At 36.9% G+C, this 15,180-nt stretch overlaps 1 protein-coding gene across 6 annotated transcripts in view; it reads left to right on the top strand.

The window, feature by feature from the left end:
* Positions 1-15,180, top strand: part of PIG-A (phosphatidylinositol glycan anchor biosynthesis class A) — a 187,048-nt gene that overhangs the window by 1,161 nt on the left and 170,707 nt on the right. For 4 of the 6 annotated variants that reach the window (XM_090400369.1, XM_090400371.1, XM_090400367.1 and 1 more), the window contains exon 2: positions 11,419-11,571. The exons of the other annotated variants lie outside the window; for them this stretch is intronic. The gene's annotated coding sequence lies outside the window, so the exon portion shown is untranslated. The remainder of the gene's footprint in view (positions 1-11,418; positions 11,572-15,180) is intronic. 6 annotated transcript variants of the gene reach the window in all.

The raw sequence follows: 15,180 nt of genomic DNA, 5'->3' as shown, positions 1-15,180 counted from the left end.
TTGTAAACTTATTGCACATCAGTACCGTAGATGGGCTAACGGTTTTATTTTATTTTTATTTATTTTTACATAAACAGGAAACATTGCAGTAGATACCAAACATCTAATTTTTTCGAGTTATTTTAGGCCTCCAGTTAGAATGGTGGATGGTCTCAAACTTATTGCACATCCACACTATAGGTAGGTAATTTATTTATAGTTACATAATCAGGAAATCAGCGTTTCCCTTTGCATACATGTATAATGCTATGCATTGTGGGAAGGATCACTACCCATACCAGTTTTGACGAGTTCTCATTAGTGGAAGCCTGACCCAAAAGAGTACCAAGGTTGAAAACTCATGCAGGAATCATATATTTCCCATGTCACCGATGAGACCTCAATCTGTAATTTAAATATGAGGTTAATCTTGAATGGCAGGCAATATCAAGTAGAGTGATGTGGGCAAATATCAGAATGGGGAACTGGACACAAACTTATTTGTGCCTAGAGTCCCATAGACAGTTCTACTAAAGAAGAAATGGAGAATAAAGGCTTGAATAAAGACTTTGTCAGTTTCCTGGAATACAGTTCACCAATGTGGTATACAGCTGGTAATCTTTTCACCCCTAAATGCATAACCTTACACTTTGCCACATTTAACTGACATCCATTCTCCTTTGTCCAATCTATCCAAATCATCCTGCAAAATTTTGACATTATCTGTATTAACTATTACTCTACCCAACTTTGCATCATCAGCAAAATAACTGAACAGTTCCTCTCGGATCCTTTCCTATATTATTAATGAACAAATTAAACAGTAGCGGTCCAAGAACAGAACCCAGCAACACGCCACTAGTCACATGCCTTCTTTTGGACTCTACTCTTGAATAAACTATTCTCTGATATCTCTCCATCAACCACCCTTCTATCCATCTCACCAATCCTATATTAATCCCCATGTGCTGCAGTATACTGATTAGAATTCCATGTGGTATCCTGTCAAAGGCCTTTGCAAAGTCCAGCAGTATCACTAGAAACCCATTACCCTTATCCAACTCAGATGTCACTGTATTATAAAGCATGTAATTTAAATGATTATTATCATTGAATTATAAAATGTGGGAAAGTTACTGAGGCATGACCTACCCTTCACAAAGCCGTTCTACCCCCTTCCCCTTTATGGTATCCCATTTCCATTTATCCATTCCAGTATTTTGCTCTTGACCAACTTCTCCAATACCCTGACGACAACTCCTGATATGCTGATCAGTCGGTAATTTGCTAACATCAGTCTTGGAGCCTCCTTTATGCAATGAAACTGTTCACCCCCCCCCCTCTTCCTCCCAGGTACCAATCTAGAGCTGAGACTTAGATTAAACAATATGGTCATGGGCACTGACAATTCCCTTGCTGCTCCACATAAAACTCAAGCTGTTATACCATCCATCCCACAACTGTATTCTCATTAAGGTCCTATAATATGCTATGCACCTCCGTTTCATTTACCTCAGTTTCCATATAAGCCTTTGGGTTCTCTCTCTCTCGTTCCTGCAGTATTACCACCTGAACGATATACTCTTGCAAAGTGTTCACTCAGTAATTCAACTATTTTGACTGATTCAGTTATCTCCCTACCATCAGCATTTTGAAATCATTCTTCCATATATATTCTTTCTTTTACTTGCAGCATATCGAAAGAACTGTCTGGGATTCTCTTTAGTCTGTGCTAACTTCCTTTTATAATCTGCTTTTGCCTTTCTTACCCCACTAGTTACCCTTCTGGCCTGTCCCTGCAGGTCACTTTTCTCCTTAAATTCCCTCCACAGTTGTTTCTTTTTTTGCAGCTCCTGCTTAATGATGATATTCATCCATTTAACTCCCACTCGACTCTTCTGACTAGGTATGCAGTCTGCCATTACCTCTCTCAAATACTCCTTTACCACTTCCCATGCACTACCAACTCCAGCCCTTGCAGTTTGATGTGCCATGGCACCGATCCAAACAATCTCCTAATACATCTGCCTCATCTTAACTGAAAATTTTACACATTTAGCCACCTCCCAGGTCAATACGATCACTCTCACCAACAGTGGTGGCAACATGGTCACCTCTCCTTGTTCGAACTACCCAACTCTGTAGTCCACATTCCCTCAGCCTATCGTCATAACTAACATTGTACAGTCCTTTGCCTTTCCCACTTTCTCCAGTACAGTTCCTCCAACTCAGTATGTAACCTGCCATCAACGTATCCCAACCTTCAAGACTTTACATTTAGCTAAGTTAAACTGATACTTCCATTCATTTGCCCATCTGTCCAGTTTATTCAAATCCTCTTTTAGGGCTACCACATCTGCAGAGCCGGTGTTACCATTTAGGCAAACTAGGCAAACACCTAGGGTTCAAGCCATGAAGGGGCGCAAAACTTCAAGCTGTGCTTTATTCATACTTTACTAAAATATCAAAATTAAATAATGATATATGATTTAGGTATCGATTCTTTTTCCTTATGCCTCACACATCACACTATTTTACTATTTAACTCTTGGTTCTTTTTTGTTCCTTACCTAAATGATTTGAACTTACTGCTGTTTAAAATTCAGTTAAGATAAATATTTTAAAATGTTAACATTTTAAAATATTAAATTTCTTTATTTTATAACTTTTTGTTTGTAAATGAATTATAACAGACAATTTTCAAATTAATTAAAAATAAATAAAAAAAAGCCCTATTAATTTACCTATTAATTTAACCTGAAAGACAATTTTATTTTGTTTAATGTCAATTAGAAACAATTTAGTTTATGAAATAAGGGGTGCACTTGTAAACTTTGCCTAGGGCTCAAAATAACCTGGCACTAACAGTGTACATCTGCACAATTAATAATCACCGTTCCCTGCTTCACATCATCTGCAAACAACTGAATATATCCCTGTTTCTATATCTGCTTCCTTGATACCCCCCCCTCCCCCATATACAACTCTCTGATATCTGTCAGATAGCCAATCCCAAATCCTGTTCAGAAACATGTCATCTAAACCCATGTACTGCAACTTGATTATCAGCTTATTATGTGGTACTCTATCAAAATAAAAATAAAAAAAATGGCAGAATATGCCTTTTCCCCATCAGCTGCTCTTGTCACTTAATAAAGTGACAAGTATTATAAAAGGCAATCATATTACTAAAACAAGAGCACCCCCCCCCTTAACAAATCCATGCTGACTCTCACAGATAACATTACCCTCGTCTGCCCATGCTGTAAATGATCCCTCACTAATTTCTCCAAAATCTTAACAACTATTGATGAAATAAATACAAACTGGTCTATATGTAGAAATTTTTTTTATCTTGGGTATACTATACATTAAAGATACCAAGCAATTTTATAAACTTGGTTTTAATCTTTTTTCCCAAGTAAGCAAACAAGCAGGTAAGTCAAGTTTGTGCCTGAAGTATTTTCAGGTCTCTGAGGCAACCCGTGGTAAAGTTGGAGTAAGCTCTGAACACTTTCTTTAGTATCTCCCATAATGCAAAGCGCATTTCCTTGTGGACATGTATGATGCTACGCATTAAGGGAAGGGCCACTACCCAGACTGGTTTCGACCTTTATTGAATGTTGAATACAGGTCAAACTCCAAAAACTCAGCATTGTCCCCCCTCAGTAACAGGCTCACCATGCCACTGAGAAGAACTCTCAACGTTGGCTCTACTCCATGGCAGGCTTACCCTGCCACTGAGCAGAGCCGCTCATTTGCTCATATGTCATCTGAGGGGTAACAGCAACAGCTGTAGCTCAGTTAACCTCATGGGCTACAGCATTGCCATTCATTACCCCCCCCCCCCCCCAGGACCTGGGTGACAGCAACAGCTGCACCTCAGTTAAAACTTAATGGGCTACAGCCAGTACCGTTGATAGGGTGTAGCATAGAGGCAGCCAGCCTCACAGCAAGACTTAATAAAGGTGCTCTTTCAGCCATATTGTGGTAGGCGCCATTGCAACGCTACCAATTCCTGTTGCGTGTCAAGAGCAGAAAGAAGTTTTTCCAAGCTTAAACTGATTAAAAATTATTTGTAAACAGCAATGACCCAAGAAAGATTGGTTGGTCTAGCAACTATATTGAAAGGCGGACATAGCTTATAATTTAAATTTAGAAGAGCTTATAAACAGTTTTATTGTGCGATATCCCTGTAGAGCAAACAATTAATATTATTATGTAATCGTTTTGCATTTATGTTACTCTTGTAATAAAAACAAAATAGCAATTGGAGATCTTATATTTTTGTCTTATAATCCATCAGGGGTAATGTTTAATGGTTTGCTTCAGGGTGTGATCTAATCTGGTGATGACCCTGGATACAGCATTGCCATTCTTGCAGACATGTATGATGCTATGCATTAAGGGAAGGGCCACTAACCCAGACTGGTTTCGATAAGTGATCAGAGCTTACTCCACCTTTACCACGCGTTGCCTCAGACCTGAAAATATTTCAGGCCGAAACTTGACTTATCTGCTTGTTTGCTTACTTAGGAAAAAAGATTAAAACCAAGTTTATAAAATTGCTTAGTAACTTTAACATGTAGTATACCCAAGGTCAATATACCCAAGTTAATAAGGTCAAAGCACCTTGTGGCAACTTGTATAGGTAAAATTTATAAGTTTTGCATTACTTCAACCTTGGCATCTCAGGGTCTGGCTCCCAATGCTCAATAAAGGTCGAAACCAGTCTGGGTGGTGACCCTTAATGCATAGCATCATACTTGTCTGCAAGGAGATGTGCTTTGCATTATGGGAGATACTAAGGAAAGTGATCAGAGCTTACTCCACCTTTATCATGAGTTGCCTCAGACCCGAAATTACTTACGGTGCAAACTTGACTTAATTGCTTGTTTGCTTGCTTGGGATAAAGGATTAAAACAAAGTTTATAAAATTGCTTGGTATCTTTAACGTAAAGGCCTTTGTAGCTCAGTGGAAGTGGCGTTTGCATCCTCTGTGCTTGGCCACTCGAAGTTAGACCTAGGTTGAAGTATAGTTGGCGACTAGAGGAACTTTTTCTAAGCCTATCTTTGATTGGTTCCTGAGTTAGTCAATGTTTGGCATTAGCAAGTGGGTTTTTCCTTCCAGAAACTCTGGTTTTTTGTCCCGTAAACTCAAGAAAATAGACCGTAATACCCATGTTATTTCAGACAATAACATATCCTGTTAGGGTTAGGCACCAAAAGATGGCAGCACTTGTTTGATGGTCTCTTCATCAGTAGCCGCCTATAATTAGGGATTGACATGGGCCAGCTATCTCTGATTGGCTACTGGTGGAGATTGAATTGCCCGCTCAATCTCCAAAAGCTAGATAGGGTATAAAGGCCTCGCCTACTCCTTATTAGGGAATAAGAGTTGTTGGCTGATTTATTTATTTATTATCTTTAACGTAAACTGGTCTATAGTTTGACACTTCAAGTCTGCAACCATCCTTATGCAATGGCACTATCTTACGCTCCTTGCACACCTTTTCCATGGCCAGACTTGGATTGAAAAGCCAGGTCAGTTCTTTAGCACATTCTCTCAAAATCCCATTCAGTCCCATTGCTTTATTGACATCCAGAGCACTCAATGTTTGAAACACTCTTTTTGCACTTCTAAACCTCAAATGTGTCCTATCTCTCTAATATTAAAACCTACTTCTCCAGGATGAAATACTAAATAAAATGTTCATTGAACAACACCACTATGTCCTTTGCATCATAGTTGTTCCAGTTTTTATCCAACAATGTCATTCTTCTACAATCATTTTTCCTCCTACTGGCCACAACACAAAATAATTCCTTAGGATTTTCTTTGGATCTCAGGGCTAATCTCTTCTCATATTCTAGTTTTGCCTTCCTTACCGTACTAGCCACTCTCTCCTGGCTTGAGTCTTATATTCTTCATACATCTGCTCTCTCTCTCTCTCCCCTTATATCTCTTCCTTAATCTCATTTTTACCTGCAGTTCCCATTTGATATTGTTTGTCATCAACTTCACACTAAATTGTGTTCTCTGCTTCACTTGTGGTATACTGCTAATCAATATTCCTTCACAAGTTCTCAAGCACTAATGATGTCCTGTCCTTCCAATTCCTCCATCCATGAAACTGCCCCAAGCTGATGATATCTAAGACTGTTATAATCACCTGCCTTATAATTCCATTTATGTTCCTTCCTCTTTGATACTCCTACATGTTTGTTCATCTTCCAAGTGAAAACCACATGGTTTCCTCTCTCTCTCTCTCCAGCTGGCTTATAGCAACATCTCACTAAATATCCTATACTACCCACTTCTACCTCACACCATATGATTTCAAAACCATTAGTGCCATTGCCCTCCATTCTGGCTATTACACTATTCGTTATTATTATTATTATTATTATTATTTGACACCTCCATGGAGGCCAAAGACTCATCGAGGGAGAGTACCTGCTCTACAACTGTCTCCATAACTCAATCCACAACTACACCAATGCCATCTACCACTGACCACCACTAGTATTTCCAAAGACAATCACAAACATCCATGCCCATGGTGGGATTCGAACCCACAGCCTTTTGGCTGGAGAGCAGATATGCTAACCACTCAGCCAGCCAGGCTGGCATATTTGAGGCACAATGTTTAGTGAAGATGGCAAATTAAATATGGAAATACACAACAGAATTAGTAAAGCTGTATGGTAGAAAGTTAGTTGATAAATTTATATGGAATAAGAGAAAAATTAGTCATAACACTAAATTAGCTGTGTACAAGACAGTGTTAAACCAATTTTAACTTATTAATTTGAAAGCTGGGTTAGAAATAAAGCATTTGACCAAAGACTTGTGACCACAGATATGAGAGTTCTGAAAAAGATTGTGGAGTGAACAGATAGCATCGATAGCAGTATCATATTAAAAATTAGGAAAGAACTTGCCATTGTTAGCATCCAGGTGTTTGCAGAGCTAATCTCAGATGGCATGATCACTTGAATAGAATGAGAGGAATGATTAGCAAAACAAGTGTTCTTTGCTAGGTTAGCAGGAAAAAAGACCAAGATGTAGGTGGATTGATACAGAAAAAAGTGCCTTAAAAGACAGAAAGATCTGATAATGTTGGAGTCTTGACAGATAACAGATTAATTTGGAAGAAAATTGTTGATTGGAGGTTGGTAATGATGTAACTTTATCATGTAGTACTATTATAATATCCTGTACATCTACTGAAGGCATATTATTACTATTATTATTTGATACCTCCAGGGAGTCCAAAGACTTATCGAGGGAGAGTGTGCCAACAGCATCGAACGATTGGACCCCTTCCAACTACTAACCGCACTCAAACTTGCTTAACTAAGCCATTAGTAGCAGAGGTGCTACCAATTGACCAACCATATATCAAGAATTTAATGATGATGATGAAATTACTAAAAGGATTTTATAGGAGTGATAGAGAAGAAATTTTTCAATATATCACAAGGGGAGAGAGAGAGAGAGAGAGAGAGAAACCAGGGATAATCCCCTCAGAAATGATGTAAGAGTGTGGTTAGCAATTGCATGAAAATTGCATTTTTTGCTTAGAAAGTAGTGAATAAGTGTAATTAGCTGACAGAGTTTGCTGTGAGTGCTTTTACATTGAATGAGGTTAAGGAAGCATCAGACAGATATTGTGTGAATCATGGTCAACATTGGTCTCCTACAGTGAGTCTTTAAACACCATGGAAATATCCATAATAATCAGGGCCAGTTCTACCGACGGTGGATGACGTGCATTCACATAGGGCGGCCAGTTTTTTGGGGGTGGCAAAGTTGGCATAAATTATATGAAAAATAAGGGAGAAGGGGTGGCAAAATATGCTACTGCACAGGGAAGCAAAATTCCTAGGGGTGGCCCTGATAATAATAATATATTTACACATCATCTTCATCATCATCAGTTTCCTGATATTTACAGGTTACTAAGACAGCATTGCATGATTGAGTTTACATTATTATTAATCTCCTGTCAACAGTTTTCCTCCAAATCAATCTATTGTGACACTCTGATATTGTCATATCTAACATTTTGTGCTTCTAAGGCACTTCTGACTGAATCAATCCACCCAGACCTTGGTCTTCCTCTGGGTCTCTTTCCTGCCATCTTGGCATCAAACACCTGTTTTGCTAACCTTTCCTCACCCATTCAATTTAAGTGAGTGGTCATACTACCTTAGATTAGTTCTGCTGACACAGTCTTGAATGCTAATAATGTCAAGTTGCTTTCTAATGTCTTCATTTTTAATATGAACATCATGTTTAAATTTATTCAACATAAATTTATTCAGCTGGCTATCCACCATATCAGCTTTGCTTATTCTGTTGTCTAATTCCAGATTTAACCTGCTATGTTCACTAAAAACTAAATAGCTGAAATATTTTACTTGTTCTGTATGATCTCCATTTGGAATACAGCTGAGATTTTCTATGTACCTGCCTCTTTTCATAGTTTTGGTCTTTTTATTGCTGATTTTCATGCCAAATTTGTTATAGCTATTATTCAAATTAGTTAGAGAATCCTGGAGAAACTTGCATTTGATGTCTTTAGGAGTACATCATCTGCATAAATCAAAGAACTAAGTTTGACATCTCCAATTCTAATATCATGCCTAATGCCGCTTTCTTTGATAACGTAATCCGTATAGATGATGATTAAGAGCGAAGATAATGTGCATCCCTGTCTTACCCCTGATTTTACATCAAACCATCTAACTGTATTTCCTTCAAATCTAACTGCTGACTGACAACTTAAATATAGACTACATATTGCTCTATATAATGTTCCATACATCCTGTATAATTGTAGTGTTTTGAAAAGCTTTTCTCTGGGCACCTTGTCATATACCTTTTACAGATCTACAAAAATTAAGTACAGATCCTTGTCATATTATTCAGCATCTCAACAACATCTGATCTTGACAACCTGTATTTGTCCTGGACCCAACTTCTTGTTCTCCAAGTTTCTCTTCCACAATATTTCTCAACCTCTTTTCAAGTATGCTTGCACATAAATCTTATCCTTAACACTTAATGGAGAAATTCCTCTCAAATTCTCACATTCAGCTTTATTTTCTTTTTTTATGGATGGGTACTATGAGTACTTTACTCCAATCATTGGGAATTCGACCTTCTGTCTAGGCCATCTGAATTATGCAGTGAAGCCACTGCAAAACTTTTATACTTCCATACTGAAGCATTTTTGGTCGTACATCATCTACTCCAGCTGCCTTTCCATATTTCAAGTTTTTGACCCCTTTTTCTACCTCTAGTATTGATATGTACTCCTCTTTGCATTTCTCTTGAAAATTTTCTAGTACAGTTCTGTCACTTCTTGGTTCGTTTATCAGTCTTTCAAAGTAATTACTCCAGACATCTAGTAACCGTTATCTTCAGTTTTTATGTCACCTTTATCATCTTTCATTCCATTTACAGTAATCTTTGCTGCATTTCTAAGCTTCTTCAATAGCCGTCAGAACATTTTGCCACCTTCCTGATATTTATTTTCCATACCCCACACTTCATTTTCCATACAAATTCTCCCATGACTTTTGTTTAGCTACTTGCACATAGCTTAGCTCACTTACATTTTTCTCTGTATTATTTTAGGGCTTCTGCTGACTTATTTGCTAGGAACTTTTTGTTTGCTTTCTTCTTCTTTTCCAGGCTGCTTCTTTACCTTCTTGTGTCCATTATAGTGTTCTTATTTTTCTATCCTTACAGACAGCATCACTGCATACCTCTGCAGCTGAATCAATCAGTGTTTTCGTTAGAGTTTGCCACTCAGATCCCAAGGTTTGGTTCTTGTTTTCAAATTGCTGCAAATTTTCTTCAATATTGTTTGCATAGTTGAATCTACAATTTACCTGTAAAGGCTGCTCAACTTTAATTCTTTTTAAAACTTTCTTCCACATTGTTCTTTTCAATGTGATATCCATTTTTATCCTGCTTAGTACTAAATAGTGGTCACTTATAATTCTTCCAATTTCAAATCCTCTGTACACTCTTGTCAATGAGGCTTTTCTTATTTCTTTTGTCTTCTCTCCATGTGAGCTTGTGCTCATCTTTATGTTGAAAAATCCTGATCAGAAGTTCAGTAAATACTTACCATTATTATTAGCTTTGCACTTTTCTCCAAATTATCTCAAAATATTCCTAATATGCCTGGTAAAATTCATTTTCTACTCTGCTGTGCAGGTCTCCAACAAGTATCACTTTTATCATTTTCTTTATGTTAGCTGCCTGTTCTAATGACTCAAAAAAAAAAAAATTACTCCACTTCTTCCTTAGAAGAACTTTCTGTTGAGTCCTTAGGCACAAATAAATTTTGTTGTCCATTTCCCGATTTTTGAAGTTTGTCCACATAACTCTACTTAAAGTGCCTTCCATTTCATTGAATGCTATCACTACTCCTTCCTTTCCTTGATCATTATTGCCTGAAAATAGCATCCTGTATTTATTATTTAGTAATATCTCACCTGTTTTTGTGTCAGTAATGCCAATTATGTCCACGTGGTTACGTTTCCATTTCTTTTGCATGTTCAGTTTCCTTTCCATTAATACTTCTTATATTGATGGTTCCTATCTTCAGTTCTTTTGGTGTTGGGTTTATTCTTCTTCTTCTTTTAGATGTCGAGTTGGAGTTTGTTCCAGTCACTGACTTTTCACTGTTCACCCTGGTTTCCCTGATGAAAACAGTTGGGGGGAGGCCCTTGTTTAACTGGGTGACACCCCAGCTGACATGAAATCTTATCATGTTGTACCATCATATGCATTTGTGGTTTAAGCCACTAAATAGTACAGTTTGGCCCATCCTCATTTGTTCAGTACCCGGTAAATACCTATTAATGGGGTGCATCATGTGAAGATAAGGATTGGACATTAGGTCAGAAGCCCCATTTGGTTCTCCACATTCCTGAAAGGTGATGTGGAGGTCTCCAAGTATTTGGCTTTGACCCTTAAGCAACCCATATATTTACACCCAATTGGAAAAAACTTGCTACCACCCATCATACTTTTTGAACATTTTCGATTCGAATTGAGATCCGAAACTTCTTGACATACACAGAAAGTTTCATGGTACATTTGTTAATCCTAGAAAAAAACAGTATTGGTTTAAATTCCTAGAAGTGTAAAGGTGTTAGGTAATAATCAAATAACTGAGCAGTCAATTCCTACATTAATTACAACAGATATATTAAATTCTAAGGATGTAAACATTATTGTTAAAATTAGAAACATTTATAATAACTTAAGCCACTTTAAGAAGTCAAAACTTTAACTTCTAAAAGATTTCTTCAGCTTAAACTTTGACCTTTTTTAATAGCATGCTTTTTTCAACTGATTCTATGATGAAATTTTCTATAGAATGTACTAATGCTAGGTTACTTGTTATATAGGCATCTGATGTATCTTCAGTGCTGTCCAGTCTTATGGATATTCTGTGATCTGTCTGTCAATAACATGGAATGTTACATCTGCATGGCATGCTAATGGAAGTAATGATTCCTTTAAGGGGATGTGATAGAGCAGTTTGTAGAAGGTTTTAAAATGTAGGTAGCACATGTATTGGATAAACATCTCATACTCCTCCCCCTTTTTTATGGTTTCTAGGTATATTTTACATATAGAATATGAGAATTGATACACACACTCCTGATTGCATTCTTCTTGAATTTTTTCTACCACAGAATAGTACTGTATTCAAGAGGAATGTAATTAGGAGTGTGTATCAATATTCAGTACTTGAGGCAGTTGCAAAAATATAATTAGAAACCAGAAACATGGAAAGGTAGCAGTAGCTGAAAGATATGGCATTCAACCAGAAATACCCAAATATAGCAGCATAAAAGTTTTACTGTGATTACGTGCAGTATTGTCAACCAGATGATTAGAATAGAAAAAGGGACATGAAACTGAACGTGAGAATTGTAGAGAAATAATTTATTGTTGACTGGGTTCAGGACATAGGAGTTGTTGGATCAGATTTTTACTTTTCAATAGATAGTCATAGGAACACAACAAGGATAAGTATTTGTCAGTCCTGCAAAGAGAATATAATAATAATATTAACATCTGACCTCAGTGGAGTATGCACACAATGCTCATCCAACCATGCTTTAAACTGATTCAATGTGTCTACATTCACAACACACTCAGGCCATGCATTCCACTCACCAACCACTCTCCATGCAAAGAACCTATTCCTCACTCCTCTGCTCACACCTTCTTTATACAGTTTCCAGCAATGGCCTCTTGTTCTGCCCCCCCCCCCTTTCCCATTCTATGAAAAATCTCCTCCATGTCAACCTGATAACAACTACTGACTGGATTATATATCTCAATCATATCCCTCCTCTTACTCCTATTCATGAGGCTGCGCAACTTACATTCTCTCAACCTGTCCTCGTACTGCACATTCCAAAGACCACTGATGATCACCTTTGTAAATCTTCTCTGGACCCTTTCCAACATTTCCTCGTCAGCATGAAAAACTGGTGACCATATCTGTGCACAATAATCCATATGAGGCCTAATCAAGGCCTTATATAATGGCATCATAACCTCTCTATTTCTGCATGTAAGGGTCCTCCGATCATTGCCATTATCTGATGTGATGTCTTTACAACTTGTGCAATGTGGCCCTTGAATTTCAGTTCCTTGTCCACCATCACTCCTAGATCTCTCATCTCCTCTACTTCCTTTAAAGTTTCCCCACCAAGTATATACTTTGCATTCCCTAGTTCAGTGGTGGCGAACCTTTTTATGTGCACGTGCCAAAAATTTACAAATCAAGTTGCTGACATGCCAGGCAGTTTTTAGTAGGGGGAAAAATTAATAGAAAATTAATTAATTAATTAATTTATAATATTATATAATATTTTATAAATAATTATTTATAATTTTATAAATAATATTTTATTTAATTTATAATATTTATTTATATATAAATTTATAATATTATTCAGTGTAAAATCGATTATTGTATTATTAAACTGATTTTAATGATGTTGGTTTGAAGAAGAAAAAAAAACGGTAGTGAGAAAAATATTTATGCATTGTAACTCACCATACAAGTCATCTGAGCAGGGGAAGCAGCAGAAGGATGTCAACTTGTCGGTGAAATGCTTACTGTATTTACTTGAATATAACTTGCCCTAAACTTGCACCCCTGATTTTACTTTACGAAAAAATACATTAAAAAGTTTTGCATATATCTTGCACACAAAAAATGTTTAAACGTGTTCATATTGAGGCGATAGTAACTCGCTCCCCGCGGTAACAACACGCCCTCCCCAACAGCCATTATACTGCAGATGCAAGAAAAACAAGTAGAATTTTTTGTATCCCTGAATAAAGTACAGAGGCTTTTGCAGTCTGTGTAATATATTTCTCCTATAGAAACTATGCTGTATAGACTCGAGCAAAACCATATGTTGCACTGAAACACAATATATAACTAAAAACTATTGTCCAATTTTTCAATTACATGAAATAAGTGTTTGTTTTATTGCATTTGAAATTCTTGATGTCATTATGACAGATCACAAAGGCTAACTTCAAATAAAATTCTACCATGAATCGAAACATGCCATATATTAGAGTGACTATACATCCTTTATTTAAGAGGACAGTCCTTTATTTCACTGCTCTGTCCTTTAGATTTATTTTTTTTCTAAAATGGCCATTTTGTCCTTTATTTTATGAATTGAAATAGTAAATTGAATATTGATGCCAACTTATTTAAAGATGCAATTCATAAATTTTACCAAACCTGTATTGATTATTTAAATACAGTGGTACCTCGACTTAGGAACTGAATTCATTCCTGCTCGCGATTTGTATCTCGAAACCCAATTTTCCATTATATCTTATGGGAAATCAATTAATCCATTCCCAGATTCAAAAATTAAAAAAAAAATCCCCCCAAAAAACTATTCTCAACTAAATGAAGAAAATGCCAAGAAATGGAGGAGTGAGAAGGAGAATTTTTACACTTATAAATGTGCATTTTGTATACCATATTAATTTTTATTTATGAAATCTTTGGTTTTACATGATTAGTATGAAAATCATCTTCCATTAAACTGTAAAAAAAAATCCCTTTTCTTGTGGCTGGTTTTTTGGTTCAGGAATTTTCAATTTGTTGTCATTAGTTGCTTCTTTTTGTCTCTTAGGTGAGGGAGGTTTAAAAAACCTATCCAACGTTGACTGAATGTCGTTTCCTTAACACCCTGTAAAAGTGATTAATAACATTGTCATTGAAGATATTGGTGGCTCTAGAAACCTTGATTTGGATGCCACTTGTTAATAACCAATTCTTGCAATTTGCCCTAGTGCTGTAAGATTTTTTTCACATCACTTATTGGAACTGCTCCCTTTTTGTTGCTGTCTTCTTTGTCCTCTGAAAACATTTGCTTTTCCTCCTCATCCCTTTCTTTTTCCTGCTCTCTTCTTAACTCCTGTAGCTCTTCAGTGGTCAGCTCGATGTCTGCTTCATTAACTTCCAAATGTATGGTCTTGCCCAGGGAGACAACTCTATCTAAAATGTCAATTTTTTTTCCAGGCTGATTTTAGAGTTCTCACAAAAACATCTTCTCATGCCTGACTAATAAGATGCAAACAATGAAGAATATTGGAATGATTCTTCCAGCCTTGAGGGTTAATTCTGTGTCGGTGATAACTTCACAACATCTTTGGAAAAGAGCTTGGTATAAAGCTTTTTGAAGTTGGAAATAACCAGGGGTGAATTCTCCATGCTTGTTATGCTTGCTGCGCAAGCTCATTAATTGAGAAAGAAGTAATATTTATTTGTTAATAAATGCATGCATTTATAAGCATTCATTTCGGCTTTTATTTTTGTAGACAGAAGACGTCTTAAGCTTGCGTGGCAATAATTGAGCTTTGCATTATGTATCGAAGGTCAATGCTTGCTCGTCTAGTCAAAGCTACCTTGGCTTGCTTGGTTGTTGGAGCTTCCAGGTCCTCACAGCAGCACTGTGATTTCATGCGTGCACATAGCCATTTCACGTCGTCTGACTCTGTTGCTTAAACAGGCCATACGCAGTCAAAGTAGCTCTAGCCAGTGAGCTTCAACCAGCCTTTGCAAGTGTGTGTGTGTGTGTGTGTGTGTTGATTGGGAAAATTAAGTTACAACCAAC

Source organism: Typopeltis vanoorti, chromosome 11, assembly GCF_054136105.1.
Source record: "Typopeltis vanoorti isolate ZY-2024b chromosome 11, IOZ_Tvanoo_1.0, whole genome shotgun sequence".
In the NCBI taxonomy this organism is placed as follows: domain Eukaryota; kingdom Metazoa; phylum Arthropoda; class Arachnida; order Uropygi; family Thelyphonidae; genus Typopeltis; species Typopeltis vanoorti.
The sequence above is the reverse complement of the archived record's forward strand: the minus strand, read 5'-3'. Positions and strand labels throughout refer to the sequence as shown.